Here is a 19903-nt window from a genome sequence, read left to right on the forward strand (position 1 = left end):
TTTTCATTCCATAAAGTCATCATCTCATCTCTGCTCAAGCAGAAGCAGTCTGCCAGCCAAACCTAACGTTATAAACACGACATGACCAAAAGTATGTGGACACCTGCTTATCGAATATCTCATTCCAAAATCATGGACATTAATATGGAGTTGGTCCCCCCTTTGCTGCTATAACAGCCTCCACTCTCCTGGGAAGGCTTTCCACTAGATGTTGGAACATTGCTGCTATAACAGCCTCCACTCTTCTGGGAAGGCTTTCCACTAGATGTTGGAACATTGCTGCTATAACAGCCTCCACTCTACTGGGAAGGCTTTCCACTAGATGTTAGAACATTGCTGCTATAACAGCCTCCACTCTTCTGGGAAGGCTTTCCACTAGATGTTAGAACATTGCTGCTATAACAGCCTCCACTCTTCTGGGAAGGCTTTCCACTAGATGTTGGAACATTGCTGCTATAACAGCCTCCACTCTACTGGGAAGGCTTTCCACTAGATGTTAGAACATTGCTGCTATAACAGCCTCCATTCTCCTGGGAAGGCTTTCCACTAGATGTTGGAACATTGCTGCTATAACAGCCTCCACTCTTCTGGGAAGACTTTCCACTAGATGTTAGAACATTGCTGCTATAACAGCCTCCATTCTCCTGGGAAGGCTTTCCACTAGATGTTGGAACATTGCTGCTATAACAGCCTCCACTCTTCTGGGAAGGCTTTCCACTAGATGTTGGAACATTGCTGCTATAACAGCCTCCACTCTACTGGGAAGGCTTTCCACTAGATGTTAGAACATTGCTGCTATAACAGCCTCCACTCTTCTGGGAAGGCTTTCCACTAGATGTTAGAACATTGCTGCTATAACAGCCTCCACTCTTCTGGGAAGGCTTTCCACTAGATGTTGGAACATTGCTGCTATAACAGCCTCCACTCTACTGGGAAGGCTTTCCACTAGATGTTAGAACATTGCTGCTATAACAGCCTCCATTCTCCTGGGAAGGCTTTCCACTAGATGTTGGAACATTGCTGCTATAACAGCCTCCACTCTTCTGGGAAGACTTTCCACTAGATGTTAGAACATTGCTGCAGGGACTTGCTTCCATTCAGCCACAAGAGTATCATCCCAAAGGTGTTTGATGGGGTTGATGTCAGGGCTCTGTGCAGGCCAGTCAAGTTCTTCCACACCGATCTCAACCAACCATTTCTTTATGGATCTCGCTTTGTGCACTGGGGCATTGTCATGCTGAAACAAGAAACGGCCTTCCCCAAACTGTTGCCACAAAGTTGAAAGAATAGAATAATCTAGAATGTGATTGTATTCTGTAGCATTGAGATTTCCCTTCACTGGAACTGAGGGGCCTGAACTATGAAAAACAGCTCCAGTACATGATTATTATTCCTCCTCCACCAAACTTTACAGTTGGCACTATGCATTGGGGCAGGTAGGGTTTTTCCTGGCATCGACCAAACCCATATTCGTCCGTCGGACTGCCAGATGGTGAAGCGTGATTAATCACTCCAGAGAACGAGTTTCCACTACTCCAGAGTCCAATGGCGGTGAGCTTTACACCACTCCAGAGGACGCCTGGCATTGTGCACGGTGATCTTAGGCTTGTGTGCGGCTGCTCTGCCATGGAAACCCATTTAATGAAGCTCACGAAGAACAGTTATTGTGCTGATGTTGTTTCCAGAGACAGTTTGGAACTCGGCACTGAGTGTTGCAACCGAGGACAGACAACTTTTACACGCTTCAGCACTCGGCGGTCCCTTTCTGTGAGCTTGTGTGGCCTACCAGTTTGCGGCTAAGACGCTGTTGCTCCTAAACATTTCCACTACAGTTGACCGGGGGTGCTCTAGCAGGGCAGAAATTTGACGAAGTGACTCGTTGGAAAGGTGGCATCCAATGACGGTGCCACATTGAATGTCACTGACCTCTTCAGTAAGGGCCATTCTACTGACACTGTTTGTCTATGGAGATTGCATGGCTTTGTGCTTGATTTTATACACCTGTCAGCAATTGGGTGTGTCTGAAATATCCCCTAATTTGATGGGCGTATCCACATACTTTTGGCTATATGGTTTATACGATCCCCATTTATACGCTCCCCATTTATACGCTCCCTATACTGTACAGTCTTAGTCATCCTATATGCCTGCCTAAGTAGCCTATGCTGCAGAACTGTCTGACCAAATAATTTTACTACTGTAGTCCTTCAAAGTAGATAGATAAACAAAAATCTAGAATGAGGTGGAATCAGGCCAACACAGGATCATCTTGATTAAATGTTGGGACTTGTAGTTTTGAAATATATATTTTTGTTACCCTCTTTATATAATCAATAGACCATTTTGCCTTTGGTTTAACCTTTTAGAGTTTCAGGTCATAATATATTTTATTGAGTTAGTTGTTTAGTTCCAGTATGCTGAAATAGGCCAAAAGACAGATATTTACAGTTTGCAACAATTGTTTACACACACGTTTGCTGAATCTTTGGGCCATTTTCCCAAAACGCTAAACACACTCTACAAACTCATAGCAAAAGCAAACACTGCATTCAAAACTGTTTTAGCTTCATGATTGTGTCCCACTTGTTGTTGATTCTTCACAAAAAAAATACAGTTTTATATCTTTATGTTTGAAGCCTGAAATGTGGCAAAAGGTCGCAAAGTTCAAGGGGGCCGAATACTTTCGCAAGGCACTGTACATAAATAAACACAAATGCAATACAGTAACAAAAACATTGTCATTTATTTCCAAAATGAAGTATTTTTGAACACAGGAGAAAACCAGGAAAAACATTCAGGAAGATAACGAGTTTTCTGTACAAAAATAAAACATGAAAGTAGCTCATTCCTTCAAAACTCTAAAGACAAAAAGACAAAAAGATGTGCAAAATGTAAGAAAGACATTAGGCTGCATTCTGCTTTCTATTTTGGTCTGGCCACAGTACCTCATCTACATCACAAGCCATGTTCTCCCTGGCCACAGAACCTCATCTACATCACAAGCCATGTTCTCCCTGGCTAAACAGCACCTCATCTACATCACAAGCCATGTTCTCCCTGGCTAAACAGTACCTCATCTACATCACAAGCCATGTTCTCCCTGGCTAAACAACACCTCATCTACATCACAAGCCATGTTCTCCCTGGCTAAACAGTACCTCATCTACATCACAAGCCATGTTCTCCCTGGCTAAACAACACCTCATCTACATCACAAGCCATGTTCTCCCTGACCACAGCACCTCATCTACATCACAAGCCATGTTCTCCCTGGCTAAACAGCACCTCATCTACATCACAAGCCATGTTCTCCCTGGCTAAACAGTACCTCATCTACATCACAAGCCATGTTCTCCCTGGCTAAACAACACCTCATCTACATCACAAGCCATGTTCTCCCTGACCACAGCACCTCATCTACATCACAAGCCATGTTCTCCCTGGCTAAACAACACCTCATCTACATCACAAGCCATGTTCTCCCTGGCTAAACAACACCTCATCTACATCACAAGCCATGTTCTCCCTGACCACAGCACCTCATCTACATCACAAGCCATGTTCTCCCTGGCTAAACAACACCTCATCTACATCACAAGCCATGTTCTCCCTGGATAAACAGTACCTCATCTACATCACAAGCCATGTTCTCCCTGGCTAAACAGCAGGGAAAGGACCTTCTGGAGTGACGGATCCACCCGCCGAAAGCCCCAACATCAACTTCACCACATGCGTCCTCCAATTGCCTGGAGGAGAGGCAGGCGTGTGAGGGGATTGGCGGTCATACACCTTCCGTCGCCATGCCGAAAAAAACTAATTGAATTAGGTTTATGAATGGGGAAATATGGTGGGAGGTATAGAACAATACATTGTGGGTGATCGATGCACCAGTTGTAGACCAGAGAAGCCCGGTGGAAACTCGTGCTGTCGCAGATAACAACATACTTGGTCTGCTCTGGTCCACCCCTCTGCTTGGCTGAAATGAGGATGCCATGTAGTGTGTCCAGCAATGTGATGAGAAGGACAGTGCTGTAGGGACCAAGGTTGGCATGGTGATGGAGGACGCTTTGCTGGCTAACGACTGCACACATGGTGATATTCCCTCCCAGCTGTCCAGTGACATTCACAATGGCACAATAATGTTCCGTCCCGTTCTTTTGTCTCGGTTGAAGCCTCCTCAATGTAAATATAAACGTGCTGAATTGCAACGGCATCCAAGACTCTCTGAAACAGACAAGACGATATATGACATAAACCCAGAGCAATCACTATGGTGAGGCACAATACACTGGATTACAGTACTGTAATGTGTCTATACAGTGCTAATATGATAGTAAATTCACAGTTTAGTACTTACTTGCACATATTCATAGCTCTGTTCTGTAACCCTCTCTGAGTTTTTGCTCACATGGCTCCCTGTAGACCTGTTTCATCCGGATTCGGTTGTGCTGTAACACACGGTCCAATGTAGACAAGCCCACCTGGTGAATGTTATTCAATATTGTGTCTGCAATTATGTGGTTCTGGATTTCTCCGAGTCTAATGGTATTGTTTGCCACCATCATGTTTACAATAGTCTCCTGTTCTGGTGTGAACAGCCGGTGTCTTCCACCATGGCCTGGTCCTCTCTAAGTTCTGCAGAAGACCCACAAATATGATATGATTGGTTACAGTAAGCTAAAGTAAATCTATTTTCTTTCAATATGAAATGACATTGTAACATTGGCCAACAAATCACTGAGTAGCATAGGCCTACTGATATGTCAGACTACAGTATACTACATTATAAATACATAAAGAGCGTAGTGTAGATGGTAGGTAACTTACCGGTTCTCATTTCTAAATGTACAGATGATGGATGCAACCGTGTAGCGGCTCAGGTTGGGCTGAACTCTCTGCCCAGCCTCTCTCATAGTCAATCCATGGTTGAGCACATGGTCAACAAATGTGGCCCTGATCTCATCTGAGACAACTGTCCTTCCTCTTCCTCTTCCTCTTCCTCTTCCTCTTCCTCTTCCTCTCCTCCTCCTCCTCCTCCTCCTCCTCCTCCTCCTCCTCCTCCTCCCTCCTCCTTCTCCTCCTCTCACTCCTTCGCCTCCTCCTCCTCCTTCACCTCCTCCTCCTCCTCCTCCTCCTCCTCCTCCTCCTCCACCTCCTCCTCCTCCTCCTCCTCCTCTCCTCCTTCACCTCCTCCTCCTCCTCCTCCTCCTCCTCCTCCTCCTCCTCCTCTCACTCCTTCACCTCTAGCTCTTGCTTCACCATTGACTTCCATTTTCCTCCAGAACAGGAGAGCTCATCTGTGGCCTTTAATAGGGCTTAAAACTCTGATTTCTAAGTGAACAATTCAGCAACTAATGTTGACACCTGTGAGGAGTGGGTGTGGCCAGTTGATGTACAGCGCTTGCCATTGCGATTGGTGTTCCTTTCCAACGGGACAAAAGAGATTTTAATTTTGAATGTTGTGCCTAAATGTAGAGAACGGTGTGTAATATTTTGTAAAAAAGTGTGATCTAAACTCAGCAAAAAAAGAAACATCCCTTTTTCAGGACCCTGTCTTTCAAAGATAATTAGTAAAAAAATCCAAATAACTTCACAGATCCTCATTGTAAAGGGTTTAAACACTGTTTCCCATGCTTGTTCAATGAACCATAAACAAATAATGAACATGCATCTGTGGAACGGTCGTTAAGACACTAACAGCTTACAGACGGTAGGTAATTAAGGTCACAGTTATGACAACTTAGGACACTAAAGAGACCTTTCTACTAACTCTGAAATACACCAAAAGAAAGATGCCCAGAGTCCCTGCTCATCTGCGTGAATGTGCCTTAGGCATGATGCAAGGAGGCATGAGGACTGCAGATGTGGCCAGGGCAATAAATTGCAATGTCTGTACTGTGAGATGCCTAAGACAGAGCAACAGGGAGACAGGACGGACAGCTGATCGTCCTCGCAGTGGCAGACCACGTGTAACAACACCTGCACAGGATCGGTACATCCAAACATCACACCTGTAGGACAGGTACAGGATGGCAACAACAACTGCCCGAGTTACACCAGGAACACACAATCCCTCCATCAGTGCTCAGACTGTCCACAATAGGCTGAGAGAGGCTGGACTGAGGGCTTGTAGGCCTGTTGTAAAGGCAGGTCCTCACCAGACATCACCGGCAACAACGTTGCCTATGGGCACAAACCCACCGTCGCTGGACCAGACAGGACTGGCAAAAAGTGCTCTTCACTGACGAGTCGTGGTTTTGTCTCACCAGGTGTGATGGTCGGATTCGCGTTGATCGTCGAAGCAATGAGCGTTACACCGAGTCCTGTACTCTGGAGCGGGATCGCTTAGGAGGTGGAGGGTCTGTCATGGTCTGGGGCGGTGTGTCACAGCATCATCGGACTGAGCTTGTTGTCATTGCAGCCAATCTCAACGCTGTGCTTTACAGGGAAGACATCCTCCTCCCTCGTGTGGTGCCCTTCCTGCAGGCTCATCCTGACATGACCCTCCCTCATGTGGTGCCCTTCCTGCAGGCTCATCCTGACATGACCCTCCCTCATGTGGTGCCCTTCCTGCAGGCTCATCCTGACATGACCCTCCCTCATGTGGTGCCCTTCCTGCAGGCTCATCCTGACATCCTCCTCCCTCATGTGGTGCCCTTCCTGCAGGCTCATCCTGACATCCTCCTCCCTCATGTGGTACCCTTCCTGCAGGCTCATCCTGACATCCTCCTCCCTCATGTGGTACCCTTCCTGCAGGCTCATCCTGGCATGACAAATCAGGAATTGTGCTTGCAATTTTGCAGACTTGCTTTAGGGATTTGGTACATGAGTTTCAGGTTTCGGTGATTGCGTTTCAAGTTCAAATTTTAGTGTGTAAACAATTGGGGAAAAACGGTATAATCTTGTCATTGAGGGATCTCTCCACTTGGTGGAGCCATAGCACCATCATATATATCCTTGTCTTTGAGTACCTTTATATCAGATCAGTCCAACAACTTTAACTCAGTTTTTAACAGCGCTCAATGTTTAAAATTACGGCTCTAGTTTTTTGTAATTTTGTTTCCCAAAGTACTAAGATAACATTAATGTTGTTTACAAATGTAAAATCTAAATCAAAACACAAGAGTCACGTTTAGCCTTTTAAATTCCAGACAGATCCTTCCCATTGTTTTGTAAATAGATGCATGTGTGGTCGGGATGGACTGACACAAAAACCATACACGGGGTAGGAGGGAGATAGATGCATGTGTTATCCACGGGGTAGGAGGGAGATAGATGCATGTGTTATTCATGGGGTAGGAGGGAGATAGATGCTTGTGTTATTCACGGGGTAGGAGGGAGATAGATGCTTGTGTTATTCACGGGGTAGGAGGGAGATAGATGCATGTGTTATTCACGGGGTAGGAGGGAGATAGATGCTTGTGTTATTCACTGGGTAGGAGGGAGATAGATGCTTGTGTTATTCACGGGGTAGGAGGGAGATAGATGCATGTGTTATTCACAGGGTAGGAGGGAGATAGATGCTTGTGTTATTCACGGGGTAGGAGGGAGATAGAGGCATGTGTTATTCACAGGGTAGGAGGGAGATAGATGCTTGTGTTATTCACGGGGTAGGAGGGAGATAGATGCTTGTGTTATTCACTGGGGTAGGAGGGAGATAGATGCTTGTGTTATTCACTGGGGTAGGAGGGAGATATATGCTTGTGTTATTCACAGGGTAGGAGGGAGATAGATGCTTGTGTTATTCACGGGGTAGGAGGGAGATAGATGCTTGTGTTATTCACTGGGTAGGAGGGAGATAGAGGCATGTGTTTTATCACTGGGTAGGAGGGAGATAGAGGCATGTGTTTTATCACTGGGTAGGAGGGAGATAGAGGCATATGTTTTATCACTGGGTAGGAGGGAGATAGAGGCATGTGTTTTATCACTGGGTAGGAGGGAGATAGAGGCATGTGTTTTATCACTGGGTAGGAGGGAGATCGAGGCATGCGTTTTATCACTGGGTAGGAGGGAGATAGAGGCATGTGTTATTCACTGGGGTAGGAGGGAGATAGATGCTTGTGTTATTCACTGGGGTAGGAGGGAGATAGATGCTTGTGTTATTCACGGGGTAGGAGGGAGATAGATGCTTGTGTTATTCATGGGGTAGGAGGGAGATAGATGCTTGTGTTAATCACGGGGTAGGAGGGAGATAGATGCTTGTGTTATTCACTGGGGTAGGAGGGAGATAGATGCTTGTGTTATTCACGGGGTAGGAGGGAGATAGATGCTTGTGTTATTCACTGGGTAGGAGGGAGATAGAGGCATGTGTTATTCACTGGGGTAGGAGGGAGATAGAGGCATGTGTTATTTACTGGGGTAGGAGGGAGATAGAGGCATGTGTTATTTACTGGGTAGGAGGGAGATAGATGCTTGTGTTATTCACGGGGTAGGAGGGAGATAGATGCTTGTGTTATTCACTGGGGTAGGAGGGAGATAGAGGCATGTGTTATTCACTGGGTAGGAGGGAGATAGAGGCATGTGTTATTCACTGGGTAGGAGGGAGATAGATGCTTGTGTTATTCACTGGGTAGGAGGGAGATAGATGCTTGTGTTATTCACTGGGTAGGAGGGAGATAGATGCTTGTGTTATTCACTGGGTAGGAGGGAGATAGAGGCATGTGTTATTCACTGGGTAGGAGGGAGAAGGCAGATTAAAACTGTTCAATTGTCAAAACAAAATCTGGGCGGATGATGACTAACAACAACAATACAGGTTGTCATGACGGAGACCAACTGAATGATCTGATTTAGTTACATTCAATAACTCTTAAATCAGACAATTAACATGCAGTCCACCAAGCTACTACGTCCTCATTGGTTAGTCATATCCGATTCTAACGATGACACACATAACCAATCAATTAACATGCAGTCCACCAAGCTACTACGTCCTCATTGGTTAGTCATATCCGATTCTAACGATGACACACATAACCAATCAATTAATGGAGATATCAATGAAACATCTCCTTTTCTGAGAGAAATCAAAACTATAATTCTCGAACCAAATACAAATATTCACCCTGTGGACCGTTTCTATACAACCTATTTGTATTTCAATAACATATATATATTTTTGTAACATAGTCCCGTAAATTTGTTTTTTTCTTTAACGACAATACACGTAACTGTGTCAACTAGGACATGGGGGTAGACAGCCCGTTGTCCACAGCAACGTGAGGATTATTATTATATCTTCAAACAGTTGCTGTTCCAATACCTCTCGACCTCTGGAGGTCATTCTCACCAGTTGTAATGAGGCTGGCTGAGGTGGTGGACTGAGCGAGGGGATGGGAGTTGGCTGGCTCACAGGTGGAGCCTGTGTGCTGTCCTCGCTGGTAGACTGGGCGACTCTTTTCGTTTTATCTGTCTCTCTGTAGTAGGTGACTCTGGAAAATCCTGAAGGTGTCGCCTGTTTCCCCGAGCGACGGTGCCGTGTTCAGTTTTTCCACAACGTAGGATCACAATCTGTCCAGGGTGTAATTGAATGCCTCTTGGTCCTTCCGTTTAACACTGCCGTGGCTGATGCATTTTGGTTGGAGTTTCCCCATTCAGTGTGGGGACCGTCTTCCAGATCTGACACCCTGTCATGTGCTGAGCTTGCTCCTGTTTCGCTGATGGGGGCGTGGCTCGGTAGCACATCAGAACCATGTGTGGGTTCTGGTTGGTTCATTTGCTTAGCTGTCTGACCAGCCCTCTCCAAAGCTCCATTTGCCTGTGGATAATAGGGACTGGAGGTGGTATGAGCCAAACCATACTTCTTTCTGGACTCCTTGAACTCAGCGCAGACAAACTGTGTTGCGTTGTCGCTAACGAGCTCGGTAGGTATCCCCAATCTTACAAACATACTTTTGAGGCGAGGGATGACCTGCTGTCTAGTCTTAATGGGCAGGTGAGCTATTTCTATGTCCCTAGAATAGTAGTCCACCACTAGGAGGTATTTCTTGTCCTCGAGCTCACACAGGTTGGCTGTGATCTTCTGCCATGGACCTTTAGGTAAAAGTGTCATGACAAGCGGTTCTCTCTTTTGAGTTGGTTTGTTCTCTGTACAGAACCTGCATGGCTGGTGCCCGGGTCACCACACCGACATCTTGGATCATTCTCTGCACTTTGTCAGCCCACATGTGAACTTGTTGTGTATCTGTAGTAGAAAGTCTTCTCCCTGTGAAGCTGGGATGACAATCCTGTCTTGATATGGCACAAGCCCGTCCCGCTCCGATAAATGTGCTCTCTCTCGCTGCTGTGCGGTATCCCTGTAGTGAGCGGGGTAGCTGCTCCATTCTCTGAGGCCTGCATCGTTGCCTTGTCACCTCTCTGATGTCACCCAGCCTGTGAGCAGACACTGGTCTGCTCTCCTCCACAGATTCCCGCATACGCTTTGAATTCGTCTTCTGTGGCTGACATTGTTTTCTTTCATTGCGATTCTTGGCAGTGTGTCAGTCACCACTAACTGCTTTCCCAGGAAACACTGCTTTCACATTGACACTCACGAGGCGCATACTGTCATGAGCACTCGCTGACACCTGAGTGGTGCTTTGTCCAGGTTGTACGTGTTGACCAATGGAACGAGTGGCTTATGATCTGTCGTGAGCAGTTGCTGACACCTGAGTGGTACTGAACTATACTCTACTGAACTGTACTCTACTAAACTACAGAGTACTGTACTGTACTATACCCACCTCTACTGAACTATACGGTACTCTACTGTGCTGAACTGTACTCTACTAAACTACAGAGTACTGTACTGTACTATACCCATCTCTACTGAACTATACGGTACTCTACTGTGCTGAACTATACTCTACTAAACTACAGAGTACTGTACTGTACTATACCCATCTCTACTGAACTATACGGTACTCTACTGTACTGAAATATACTGTACTGAACTCTACTGTGCTGAACTATATACTACTGAACTATGCTGTACTGAACTGCACTGTACTGAACTATACTATACTGAACTATACTGTACTGTACTATTATGGACTGAACTATACTATACTGAACTATACTGTACTGAACTATACTGTACTATTATGGACTGAACTATACTATACTGGACTAAACGTACTGTGCTCTACTGTACTCTACTCTATGCTAATGTACCCTACTGGCTCTGCAGTACTGTGCTGCGATGTATAAACTTGTGAAACAAGCAGAGAATGACATTCATATCCATAATTATTTATTTCTGTGTAGAACAGATCAGAGACCCATGATGTAATTACGTAACCACGTTACCACGTTACCACGTTTCCGTTACCACGTTACCACGTTTCCGTTACCACGTTACCACGTTTCCGTTACCACGTTACCACGTTACCACGTTTCCGTTACCACGTTACCACGTTACCACATTACCACGTTTCTGTTACCACGTTACCACGTTTCCGTTACCACGTTACCACGTTACCACGTTACCACGTTTCCGTTACCACGTTACCACGTTACCACGTTTCCGTTACCACGTTACCACGTTACCACGTTACCACGTTCCCGTTACCACGTTACCACGTTTCCGTTACCACGTTACCACATTTCCGTTACCACGTTACCACGTTTCCGTTACCGAGCGTTAATCCTACATTTACTGTAGTACATTTACTGTAGTTCAATAACCAAAACAGGGTGTTTTCAAACTCAAGGTGTCGTGTCCTAACTGACACCCCATTCTTCCTGCAGACGTCTTTGAATCATCTTTCGGAGCAGATATTTACGAGTCTCCGGAAAACATGATCGCAGAAAAACCCTGAGGGAGAATTTTTCACGTAGTTCCTTTTAAAGTTTAAATCATCGGACTTGATTTACTACTTGAAATCTTTCAGATACTGTGAGCGTTTGCTTCAACCTGCCTGGAGGACCAGTTGGAGGACCAGTTGGCCATTTTAGTCCATTTCAACCGGCAACAAGCTCAATCAAGTGCACCTTAAATATTTTAAATTATTTAAAATATTATAATAGTAATAGAATAGATAATAATAGTATACCAGTCCCAGGGTTGAAAGGGTAATATTAATAGTATAGGACCCTGGTCTGTTTCACATATGTGAAGCTCATTGATGCAGATTTATTTTTAATGATCTATATAATAATATATATAATATTATATAAATAATTATTTTATTTAGGCAAGTCAGTTCAGAACAAATTCTTATTTACATTCGAAGTCGGAAGTTTACATCCACTTAGGTTGGAGTCATTAAAACTAGTTTACATCCACTTAGGTTGGAGTCATTAAAACTAGTTTGCATCCACTTAGGTTGGAGTCATTAAAACTAGTTTACATACACTTAGGTTGGAGTCATTAAAACTAGTTTACATACACTTAGGTTGGAGTCATTAAAACTAGTTTACATACACTTAGGTTGGAGTCATTAAAACTAGTTTACATACACTTAGGTTGGAGTCATTAAAACTAGTTTACATCCACTTAGGTTGGAGTCATTAAAACTAGTTTACATACACTTAGGTTGGAGTCATTAAAACTAGTTTACATACACTTAGGTTGGAGTCATTAAGACTAGTTTACATACACTTAGGTTGGAGTCATTAAAACTAGTTTACATACACTTAGGTTGGAGTCATTAAGACTAGTTTACATACACTTAGGTTGGAGTCATTAAAACTAGTTTACATCCACTTAGGTTGGAGTCATTGAAACTAGTTTACATACACTTAGGTTGGAGTCATTAAAACTAGTTTACATCCACTTAGGTTGGAGTCATTAAAACTAGTTTACATCCACTTAGGTTGGAGTCATTAAAACTAGTTTACATCCACTTAGGTTGGAGTCATTAAAACTAGTTTACATACACTTAGGTTAGGAGTCATTGAAACTAGTTTACATACACTTAGGTTGGAGTCATTAAAACTAGTTTACATCCACTTAGGTTGGAGTCATTAAAACTAGTTTACATCCACTTAGGTTGGAGTCATTAAAACTAGTTTACATACACTTAGGTTAGGAGTCATTAAAACTAGTTTACATACACTTAGGTTAGGAGTCATTAAAACTAGTTTACATCCACTCAGGTTGGAGTCATTAAAACTAGTTTACATCCACTTAGGTTGGAGTCATTAAAACTAGTTTCCATCCACTTAGGTTGGAGTCATTAAAACTAGTTTACATACACTTAGGTTGGAGTCATTAAAACTAGTTTACATACACTTAGGTTGGCGTCATTAAAACTAGTTTACATACACTTAGGTTGGAGTCATTGAAACTAGTTTACATCCACTTAGGTTGGAGTCATTAAAACTAGTTTACATCCACTTAGGTTGGAGTCATTAAAACTAGTTTACATCCACTTAGGTTGGAGTCATTAAGACTAGTTTACATACACTTAGGTTGGAGTCATTGAAACTAGTTTACATCCACTTAGGTTGGAGTCATTAAAACTAGTTTACATACACTTAGGTTGGAGTCATTAAAACTAGTTTACATACACTTAGGTTGGAGTCATTGAAACTAGTTTACATACACTTAGGTTGGAGTCATTAAAACTAGTTTACATACACTTAGGTTGGAGTCATTAAAACTAGTTTACACACACTGAGGTTGGAGTCATTAAAACTAGTTTACATCCACTTAGGTTGGAGTCATTAAGACTAGTTTACATACACTTAGGTTGGAGTCATTGAAACTAGTTTACATCCACTTAGGTTGGAGTCATTAAAACTAGTTTACATACACTTAGGTTGGAGTCATTAAAACTAGTTTACATCCAGTTAGGTTGGAGTCATTAAAACTAGTTTACATCCACTTAGGTTGGAGTCATTAAAACTAGTTTACATACACTTAGGTTGGAGTCATTAAAACTAGTTTACATACACTTAGGTTGGAGTCATTAAAACTAGTTTACATCCACTTAGGTTGGAGTCATTAAAACTAGTTTACATACACTTAGGTTGGAGTCATTAAAACTAGTTTACATCCACTTAGGTTGGAGTCATTAAAACTAGTTTACATACACTGAGGTTGGAGTCATTAAAACTAGTTTACATACACTTAGGTTGGAGTCATTAAAACTAGTTTACATACACTCAGGTTGGAGTCATTAAAACTAGTTTACATACACTTAGGTTGGAGTCATTAAAACTAGTTTACATACACTTAGGTTGGAGTCATTAAAACTAGTTTACATCCACTTAGGTTGGAGTCATTAAAACTAGTTTACATACACTTAGGTTGGAGTCATTAAAACTAGTTTATATCCACTTAGGTTGGAGTCATTAAAACTAGTTTACATACACTTAGGTTGGAGTCATTAAAACTAGTTTACATCCACTTAGGTTGGAGTCATTAAAACTAGTTTACATACACTTAGGTTGGAGTCATTAAAACTAGTTTACATACACTTAGGTTGGAGTCATTAAAACTAGTTTATATCCACTTAGGTTGGAGTCATTAAAACTAGTTTACATACACTTAGGTTGGAGTCATTAAAACTAGTTTACATCCACTTAGGTTGGAGTCATTAAAACTAGTTTACATCCACTTAGGTTGGAGTCATTAAAACTAGTTTACATACACTTAGGTTGGAGTCATTAAAACTAGTTTACATACACTTAGGTTGGAGTCATTAAAACTAGTTTACATCCACTTAGGTTGGAGTCATTAAAACTAGTTTACATACACTTAGGTTGGAGTCATTAAAACTAGTTTACATCCACTTAGGTTGGAGTCATTAAAACTAGTTTACATCCACTTAGGTTGGAGTCATTAAAACTAGTTTACATCCACTTAGGTTGGAGTCATTAAAACTAGTTTACATCCACTTAGGTTGGAGTCATTAAAACTAGTTTACATCCACTTAGGTTGGAGTCATTAAAACTAGTTTACATCCACTTAGGTTGGAGTCATTAAAACTAGTTTAAAAACACTTAGGTTGGAGTCATTAAAACTAGTTTACATCCACTTAGGTTGGAGTCATTAAAACTAGTTTAAAAACACTTAGGTTGGAGTCATTAAAACTAGTTTACATACACTTAGGTTGGAGTCATTAAAACTAGTTTACATACACTTAGGTTGGAGTCATTAAAACTAGTTTACATACACTTAGGTTGGAGTCATTAAAACTAGTTTACATACACTTAGGTTGGAGTCATTAAAACTAGTTTACATACACTTAGGTTGGAGTCATTAAAACTAGTTTACATACACTTAGGTTGGAGTCATTAAAACTAGTTTACATACACTTAGGTTGGAGTCATTAAAACTAGTTTACATACACTTAGGTTGGAGTCATTAAAACTAGTTTACATACACTTAGGTTGGAGTCATTAAAACTAGTTTACATACACTTAGGTTGGAGTCATTAAAACTAGTTTACATACACTTAGGTTGGAGTCATTAAAACTAGTTTACATACACTTAGGTTGGAGTCATTAAAACTAGTTTACATACACTTAGGTTGGAGTCATTAAGACTAGTTTACATACACTTAGGTTGGAGTCATTAAAACTAGTTTACATCCACTTAGGTTGGAGTCATTAAAACTAGTTTACATACACTTAGGTTGGAGTCATTAAAACTAGTTTACATCCACTTAGGTTGGAGTCATTAAAACTAGTTTACATCCACTTAGGTTGGAGTCATTAAAACTAGTTTACATACACTTAGGTTGGAGTCATTAAAACTAGTTTACATCCACTTAGGTTGGAGTCATTAAAACTAGTTTACATACACTTAGGTTGGAGTCATTAAAACTAGTTTACATACACTTAGGTTGGAGTCATTAAAACTAGTTTACATACACTTAGGTTGGAGTCATTAAAACTAGTTTACATACACTTAGGTTGGAGTCATTAAAACTTGTTTACATACACTTAGGTTGGAGTCATTAAAACTAGTTTACATACACTTAGGTTGGAGTCATTAAAACTAGTTTACATACACTTAGGTTGGAGTCATTAAAACTAGTTTACATACACTTAGGTTGGAGTCATTAAAACTAGTTTACATACACTTAGGTTGGAGTCATTAAAACTAGTTTACATCCACTTAGGTTGGAGTCATTAAAACTAGTTTACATCCACTTAGGTTGGAGTCATTAAAACTAGTTTACATACACTTAGGTTGGAGTCATTAAAACGAGTTTACATCCACTTAGGTTGGAGTCATTAAAACTAGTTTACATCCACTTAGGTTGGAGTCATTAAAACTAGTTTACATCCACTTAGGTTGGAGTCATTAAGACTAGTTTACATACACTTAGGTTGGAGTCATTAAAACTAGTTTACATCCACTTAGGTTGGAGTCATTAAAACTAGTTTACATCCACTTAGGTTGGAGTCATTAAAACTAGTTTACATCCACTTAGGTTGGAGTCATTAAAACTAGTTTACATCCACTTAGGTTGGAGTCATTAAAACTAGTTTACATCCACTTAGGTTGGAGTCATTAAGACTAGTTTACATACACTTAGGTTGGAGTCATTAAAACTAGTTTACATACACTTAGGTTGGAGTCATTAAAACTAGTTTACATACACTTAGGTTGGAGTCATTAAAACTAGTTTACATACACTTAGGTTGGAGTCATTAAAACTAGTTTACATACACTTAGGTTGGAGTCATTAAAACTAGTTTACATCCACTTAGGTTGGAGTCATTAAAACTAGTTTACATACACTTAGGTTGGAGTCATTAAAACTAGTTTACATACACTTAGGTTGGAGTCATTAAAACTAGTTTACATACACTTAGGTTGGAGTCATTAAAACTAGTTTACATACACTTAGGTTGGAGTCATTAAAACTAGTTTACATACACTTAGGTTGGAGTCATTAAAACTAGTTTACATCCACTTAGGTTGGAGTCATTAAAACTAGTTTACATCCACTTAGGTTGGAGTCATTAAAACTAGTTTAAAAACACTTAGGTTGGAGTCATTAAAACTAGTTTACATCCACTTAGGTTGGAGTCATTAAAACTAGTTTAAAAACACTTAGGTTGGTCAGTCATTAAAACTAGTTTACATACACTTAGGTTGGAGTCATTAAAACTAGTTTACATACACTTAGGTTGGAGTCATTAAAACTAGTTTACATACACTTAGGTTGGAGTCATTAAAACTAGTTTACATACACTTAGGTTGGAGTCATTAAAACTAGTTTACATACACTTAGGTTGGAGTCATTAAAACTAGTTTACATACACTTAGGTTGGAGTCATTAAAACTAGTTTACATACACTTAGGTTGGAGTCATTAAAACTAGTTTACATACACTTAGGTTGGAGTCATTAAAACTAGTTTACATACACTTAGGTTGGAGTCATTAAAACTAGTTTACATACACTTAGGTTGGAGTCATTAAAACTAGTTTACATACACTTAGGTTGGAGTCATTAAAACTAGTTTACATACACTTAGGTTGGAGTCATTAAAACTAGTTTACATACACTTAGGTTGGAGTCATTAAAACTAGTTTACATCCACTTAGGTTGGAGTCATTAAAACTAGTTTACATACACTTAGGTTGGAGTCATTAAAACTAGTTTACATCCACTTAGGTTGGAGTCATTAAAACTAGTTTACATCCACTTAGGTTGGAGTCATTAAAACTAGTTTACATACACTTAGGTTGGAGTCATTAAAACTAGTTTACATCCACTTAGGTTGGAGTCATTAAAACTAGTTTACATACACTTAGGTTGGAGTCATTAAAACTAGTTTACATACACTTAGGTTGGAGTCATTAAAACTAGTTTACATACACTTAGGTTGGAGTCATTAAAACTAGTTTACATACACTTAGGTTGGAGTCATTAAAACTTGTTTACATACACTTAGGTTGGAGTCATTAAAACTAGTTTACATAAACTTAGGTTGGAGTCATTAAAACTAGTTTACATACACTTAGGTTGGAGTCATTAAAACTAGTTTACATACACTTAGGTTGGAGTCATTAAAACTAGTTTACATCCACTTAGGTTGGAGTCATTAAAACTAGTTTACATCCACTTAGGTTGGAGTCATTAAAACTAGTTTACATCCACTTAGGTTGGAGTCATTAAAACTAGTTTACATACACTTAGGTTGGAGTCATTAAAACTAGTTTACATACACTTAGGTTGGAGTCATTAAAACTAGTTTACATCCACTTAGGTTGGAGTCATTAAAACTAGTTTACATACACTTAGGTTGGAGTCATTAAAACTAGTTTACATACACTTAGGTTGGAGTCATTAAAACTAGTTTACATACACTTAGGTTGGAGTCATTAAAACTAGTTTACATACACTTAGGTTGGAGTCATTAAAACTAGTTTACATCCACTTAGGTTGGAGTCATTAAAACTAGTTTACATACACTTAGGTTGGAGTCATTAAAACTAGTTTATTAAAACTAGTTTACATCCACTTAGGTTGGAGTCATTAAAACTAGTTTACATCCACTTAGGTTGGAGTCATTAAAACTAGTTTACATCCACTTAGGTTGGAGTCATTAAAACTAGTTTACATCCACTTAGGTTGGAGTCATTAAAACTAGTTTACATACACTTAGGTTGGAGTCATTAAAACTAGTTTACATCCACTTAGGTTGGAGTCATTAAAACTAGTTTACATACACTTAGGTTGGAGTCATTAAAACTAGTTTACATACACTTAGGTTGGAGTCATTAAAACTAGTTTACATACACTTAGGTTGGAGTCATTAAAACTAGTTTACATACACTTAGGTTGGAGTCATTAAAACTTGTTTACATACACTTAGGTTGGAGTCATTAAAACTAGTTTACATACACTTAGGTTGGAGTCATTAAAACTAGTTTACATACACTTAGGTTGGAGTCATTAAAACTAGTTTACATACACTTAGGTTGGAGTCATTAAAACTAGTTTACATCCACTTAGGTTGGAGTCATTAAAACTAGTTTACATCCACTTAGGTTGGAGTCATTAAAACTAGTTTACATCCACTTAGGTTGGAGTCATTAAAACTAGTTTACATACACTTAGGTTGGAGTCATTAAAACTAGTTTACATCCACTTAGGTTGGAGTCATTAAAACTAGTTTACATCCACTTAGGTTGGAGTCATTAAAACTAGTTTACATCCACTTAGGTTGGAGTCATTAAAACTAGTTTACATACACTTAGGTTGGAGTCATTAAAACTAGTTTACATCCACTTAGGTTGGAGTCATTAAAACTAGTTTACATCCACTTAGGTTGGAGTCATTAAAACTAGTTTACATCCACTTAGGTTGGAGTCATTAAAACTAGTTTACATCCACTTAGGTTGGAGTCATTAAAACTAGTTTACATCCACTTAGGTTGGAGTCATTAAAACTAGTTTACATACACTTAGGTTGGAGTCATTAAAACTAGTTTACATACACTTAGGTTGGAGTCATTAAAACTAGTTTACATACACTTAGGTTGGAGTCATTAAAACTAGTTTACATACACTTAGGTTGGAGTCATTAAAACTAGTTTACATACACTTAGGTTGGAGTCATTAAAACTAGTTTACATACACTTAGGTTGGAGTCATTAAAACTAGTTTACATCCACTTAGGTTGGAGTCATTAAAACTAGTTTACATCCACTTAGGTTGGAGTCATTAAAACTAGTTTAAAAACACTTAGGTTGGAGTCATTAAAACTAGTTTACATACACTTAGGTTGGAGTCATTAAAACTAGTTTAAAAACACTTAGGTTGGAGTCATTAAAACTAGTTTACATACACTTAGGTTGGAGTCATTAAAACTAGTTTACATACACTTAGGTTGGAGTCATTAAAACTAGTTTACATACACTTAGGTTGGAGTCATTAAAACTAGTTTACATACACTTAGGTTGGAGTCATTAAAACTAGTTTACATACACTTAGGTTGGAGTCATTAAAACTAG

Source organism: Oncorhynchus keta, chromosome 20 (assembly GCF_023373465.1).
Source record: "Oncorhynchus keta strain PuntledgeMale-10-30-2019 chromosome 20, Oket_V2, whole genome shotgun sequence".
NCBI classification, from domain to species: Eukaryota; Metazoa; Chordata; class Actinopteri; order Salmoniformes; family Salmonidae; genus Oncorhynchus; species Oncorhynchus keta.